This window comes from Rhipicephalus microplus, chromosome 6 (genome assembly GCF_043290135.1).
Source record: "Rhipicephalus microplus isolate Deutch F79 chromosome 6, USDA_Rmic, whole genome shotgun sequence".
Taxonomy (NCBI): Eukaryota; Metazoa; Arthropoda; class Arachnida; order Ixodida; family Ixodidae; genus Rhipicephalus; species Rhipicephalus microplus.
In genome coordinates this window covers 68,101,472-68,107,602 of record NC_134705.1, presented here as the reverse complement: position 1 = coordinate 68,107,602, position 6,131 = coordinate 68,101,472, and positions in this window count along the sequence as shown.

Below are 6,131 nucleotides of genomic sequence, written 5' to 3'. Positions count from 1 at the left end.
CTTCACGTTGACCAGGATCTGGGCCGTTATCACAACTGGGCCTTTTGCGTGAGCGCACTTGCGATAACCGCTGACCAAGTCATCGTCGATTTACCTTCTTTCTCTTTAAAGACGCTTATCACCCGACACCCGGCGAAACTCGATCACAGAATCCAGACGTTAAGGGAAAAAAACGCAGGAGGAGGAACTACTTATTGCATGTAGTACGCTGAAGAAAACATTATCTTGGTTTCTCATTACTGCTTGGCGATGAGAGCAGGCTTTGGACACTGTCACCTACCAGTACAATAAAACGAACATTGCAATAATTAACATCGGGTATATGCCAGATTAAAATAGTTTTCTTAACTCGTAGGGGTGAAGAAAACAGCTCTTAGGCGCCTGTTCCTGAGTTGAACGTCGTTCTTTGTTGGCCGTACTTTTAGGCACCTGTATCACATTCCGCTAACCACGGGACGTTCTACGTTTGCCGTGGTTGTCTGCGTTATTGTGATACCTTCGCCTCTGAAAAAAATGAGGAGGGGAAGAAGAAAAAACACAGAGAAAGATTACATGGCACCACGGGTGGCTCCAAGAAGGCTCCCTGCCCCCCCCTCCCGTCATCGTCAGTGCCCCCCCCCCCCCAGTAAAAAAAAATCCTGGCGCCACCCCTGCTTAGCACACGCACCTGGAGTCATGCGACTATCTTCTTTTGTCAATTCCTAGTCGATTGCTGGGATGGTTATGCAGGCAGAACAGAAAGATAATAGACAAAAATAAAACAAAGTGTGAGAAAAAGTGCAAATGAGGTATACATTACCGATAAAAACATCAAAAATGTTATGCAGAAATTGACAATTATCGAAAAAACTGACACAATAAAGTGAACAGAAACAAGTTGTAATTTTACGTACGAGCAAGACGCTCCGAAATTCTTTGCTTCAATAAATCACCTAATAACACCGGTACTCACATTTTTCACTGACGGGTGCTCTAATCGTCACTACTTATACATTTCACAACAAAATCTGTTACGACATCACAACAAAGGTCACGTGCGGCGCCATAGATGTCCGCCGTCGCCAGTGTCTGTAACCACTCTCGCGCGAAATGAAACAAAAAAATTATAAATGGAGAATATTAAAAAGGCTGCGGGACTCGAACCAGGGTTTTCTATGCATCAGCGCAGTGTTCTACCACTGAGCCATGCCGCTTTTTTTTTCATGCTATTTAGTAAAGTACTTGCGCAATAAAGACAAAATCAAGCGAATAAAAGTACAATCAAATCGCCTAAGTAAGCGCTCAAGCGTTACTCATAAATACTAAATGGCTAACACAGCGTGAGTTCCTCACATGAAGAGTTCTTCACATCGTGTTATACAAACAAAAAAGGGGTGAGGTCAAATAGTTCTCTAAGATGAAGTACCAGTCCGGTCTAAAGTCTAGCTCGTCGTAAATGTTTTTTAGGTGGATAGCGATTTGAATGAAGTGTGCGCTTGAAGAAGTGGTGGGCTCTGCTTTGCGGTCTTGCATTCATGTCTTCCACAAGCTGTGCATACCCATGAGGAAAAACATATCATATAGTACTTCATCAAGCGCTGCTGGCAGAAGATAACGTATTGTGTGAGAATTATTGACGAAACGTTTTTTCAGTGCTCGCTGAAGGACACCCCAAAACAGTATGGCATCTTTGCAGCTAACAAAGCAATGTTCAATCATTTCCGGCACATCACATAGACGGCAGTTAACAGGCGCAATGAAAATACCTTTTCTTTCTAACCATGTGTTTACCGCCAATGTTTCAGAGTGGAGTTTATAGAAGAGTGTTTTTGAATTCGGTGGAATGTACATTTTGCGCACTCGCTTCAACACATCGTGGCCAGGAAGATTGGAGTACAGTGAACGGTACAATGGAGGTGGGAAGAGTGTACTCAGTAGGTCCTTATACAGCACCTTGCGCGATACTGTGTACAGATATTCTACAGAAAAGCGAACTTTAAGAAATTGAACTGCGAGGTGAACTTGCTGCATGAATCCCCACAAGCATGGGCGTTCGAACAAGTTGGATGAAACAATTAAATCTGGTAAGCAATCAACAAGTGTAACCTGCAAGAAGGAACGGATTACAGGATGAGAATTGTCTCGAGAAAAGAAGAATCGGGACACTATTTGCCATAGATAAAGGTGTTTTAGTCCTAACCTACCCTCAATAACTGGCTTTAATATATTATCACGACGCATAGGCTCAAAAGTCGAAGACCATATGAAAGTAGCGAAAATCCGATGAAAGCGTTGTATATAGAATCTTGCGCAATAAATAAGTTGCAACACATAGTAAAGCTTTGTCGCTAAAAGAGTATTGTAAGCTTCAGCTCTCCCAAATATCGAAAGTCGATAGGGAACAAATGTCTGGGCCTGTCGTTCAAGCTTAGGGACGCGTTCCTTCGAGTAATGCGCACTGAATCTATATGCATGCAATGGTACACCGAGGTATGTTGGAGGAGTTCTTGTCCAATTAATCCCTGCGAAGTGGTTCGGTGTGCTACCCCACAAGCCAAACCACAGTCCTAAACTTTTAGAGGCATTTAAACGAGCTCCCGATACTACGCCAAACTTTTCAATGGTATATACCACATTCTCGACACTTGGTTTATCTGTGCAAAAGAATGCGACATTGTCTGCATAAGCCGATACTTTCACTTCACTGCCTAATATACTAAAGCCACGAATGCAACTCGACTGTATTATGCTTAGGCACAGTGGTTCTAGATAAAGTGCAAATAAAAGAGGTGACATCGGGCATCCCTGTTTTATAGAAGAGCGAATAGAAACTGGCTTGGAGAGTTGACCATTAACTATCAGACGAGTTGAGCATTCATTATAGCATAGTTTAACGCCTTTAAGAACAACTTTGCCAACATTAGCTTGTTCGAGAAGAGAAAGAAGGAAGGAATGACGAACACGTTCAAAAGCTTTTGCAAGGAGATGTTTTTGAGAACCATGACAGTATTGAAGCACTGTTCGAGCGACATGTATATTGGTTTGTATGGATCGACCTCCGATCTCACATGTCTGATGAGACCCAATGAGGATCGACATAGCAAATTGCAATCTATTTGCTAATACTTTTGCAAAAATTTTGTAATCGACGTTTGACAGCGTATTGGTCTGTAGCCCTCGACGAAGCGAAGTTTTTCCTAGTCAGTTGTTTTCGGTATTAACACAGTGTGGCTTTTGCAAAAAGATTGTGGGAGTGTATCCATGTCATAACTCATCTGAAAAATATTCAGCAATATAGGAGGAAGTGTTTTCTTGTAAGCTTTGTAAAATTCACCTGAGATGCCATCAGGGTCCGTTGTTTTGAATAAAGGCAAGTTGTCGATTGCTTGCTCGATTTCCTGTATAGTAATGGGCCCACTAATGACTGCACAATCATTGTCCTTCAAGGGGTTCACAAGAGAAACAAAACTAGCCTTGATGTGAGTGTCAAGATCATCAGAGGGAGAGCTAAATAAACTGTTATAGTACGTTTCGAACGCCTAAGTAATGTCTCCGTTGTCTTTTATAAGCACATCGTTAAAGTACAAGTTTGGAATAACTTTAGAAATCGCATGGCGTTGCTCATCAAGTATAGCTTGGCGCGTCGGTTGCTCAGAATTTAAAGTGCGCTGGTTCCGAGATCTAATACGTGCCCCTTGGTAGCGAGCAGAATCATATCTCTGTAGTTGGCACTTAATATTCTCAATGTCTTTGATGTTCTTTTCCGGCATTTCGCATTCCATCTCATAAAGATTGCAAAGACCTTTAACAAGTATCGTTTCATCATTCTTTCGATAGAAAGACTTAACAGCCCCTATTTCTAAAGCTATAGCGCGAACTTCTTGTTTAAAAAGCTCTCAAGCAGCTAAGATATGAAAACCAATCGAAAAAGATTGCCTTAATGCCATCTGGACGCGATTCATGAATTCCTGATCACAGAGAAGCTTCACATTCATTTTCCAAAGGGCCCACTGGGGATAGAATGGTTTGTAACGATTTTCACCAATTTGCGCTATGACAATACAATGGTCTGAGAATGATACATCTTTGGTGCTGCAGGACATTTTCCGAGATAGGAGTGATGAGGACACGTAAATCCGGTCAAGGCGAGCATGAGAACTTCCTTGTACTCTTGTATATGCTGTTGTCCGATTCGAGACCTCGATGTCAATTAGTCCTGCATTATCTACAATATGGGATAAAAGCTCACCGCTCCTGTCTCTCTTTCCAGACGAACTATAACGATCAATAGCTTCACACACGCAGTTGAAATCTCCCATAAGTACCGTGCATCTGTCGACGTCAATTAAGTTACGCTCTTTTTCAAATAACTCAAGTCGTTTTGGAACATCATTAAACGCATATAGATTGATAATTCTCCATGGCACTGCTGCTCAAAAACAGGAGTGAAATCGGGTAGCCGCACAGCAAATGACCAGCCAAGTGGTTGGGAGACTATTCCTACATTTACCCCTTCCTCATTGACGAAAGCATCTGTGGCTATTATGTTACATGTCTGTGTATGCTGTAGGAAATCTGCTAGCGTGTTCTCTAAGAATTTGCGGGATTGAAATTTAGTTTGTGAAGAAATGATCTCATCATATTCTATATTAAGAATATGCTTTGAGATATCAGATGCAATCATGTCACTAATGTGAGCATTTACACTTGTGAGTTTCTTTTGTACATAAATTTTCTGCGGTGTACGAAAACGAGGCCAATGAGCGAGAAAGAACGAACTGGATAACTAGTGAAAACGTATTTAGCTCTTCTCACTGGTAAGCTGTGATATTTTTAAAATCTCTGTATTGTTAATAAGCGGAATTGACAGAGCAATGTAGGCAGACGCGCTTCCGGATAAATATGATTAATTGCTGTAAACCTAGGTAGCCCCAGACACAAGCGCAGAGCTTCCCGCTCCAAGAGAACCATCTGCGTAGTTTTGCACGCAGGTATTCCTGAAAAGAAGACACATCCAAATTCTACTATTGGGCGTATATACATTTTGTATATCATTAACATTATGTTTCTACGTACGCCAAATGTGCGATTACTCATTCTAAGCAGTAAGCCAAAAGGTCGTTGAGCCTTAGCCGCATTGTTCTCTATATGTGGACTGCAGTTAAGTTTTTCATTGTACAAAACACCCAAAATTTGTACCTGATGCTGATGCTCATGACCTCTGATGGATGGCGCTTACCCACAGAGGGGGATGGGCCAAGAACCGGGTGGCAGGATACTTAAATGAAACTAAAATGAAAATGAAGCCAATCTGAAAAAGTAGTTTGTTGGTAGTATTTGTACCTGGGCTCCTTCTTCGTCTGCTTTCTTCATTCCTTCTTCACTGCCTTTTACTGTTGCTTCGTTCTCATCTCGAGTATTTCTCTCATCATCTTTCCCCGTAGAATAGGCTTGGGAGTCCGTGTTGTTTTGTCTTGTCGCCTAAAAGATCTTGGCTCATACCCATAAGGGGGATTTACCACACTGTACCTTATAATGTTAATTTTTCACACAACGCTTGCTAAAAAAGAGAGAAATTGGATAAGTACAATAATACGATTCCTTTTAAAAAAGTGAAAAGTGCTGAAGACTTCGCTAAACCAGAATATGGAAAACAAATTGAAAAAAAAGAAGATGGATACAAAGAATTGGATATATCTTCTCTACTCCTCTTTAAAACATTTTCTAGATCTCAGCAATCTAATGACACCCTGGAAAACTTCCTCCTGTCATAACCGATGCCTGGAAGTTTTAATCACTCAATTGCGCTGTCGTATTCCTCCATTAAATTTTATTTGTTTAGAGCCGGCTTGACTCCCTCTCTGCTTTGCTCTCTTTGAGAAAAAAAGGAAACAGTGGAGCACTTTTTCATCTCTTGTAGAATGTTTTCAACGTTTAGAAAGGTATCACTACAAACATCATTACGATTTGGCTTAACTTTGACAACGTCAAAATTACTATCCTTAGATGCAAATACCCTAGGGCACAGCAACGGGAAAGTGTGCGCGGCTGTGCAAGATTTCATTGTGCAGTATAGGAGATTTACTTAATAACCTTAATACCAAAAGGTTCTCTGTTAACCCATGTAGGAGATTGAAAATATTTTTGATATC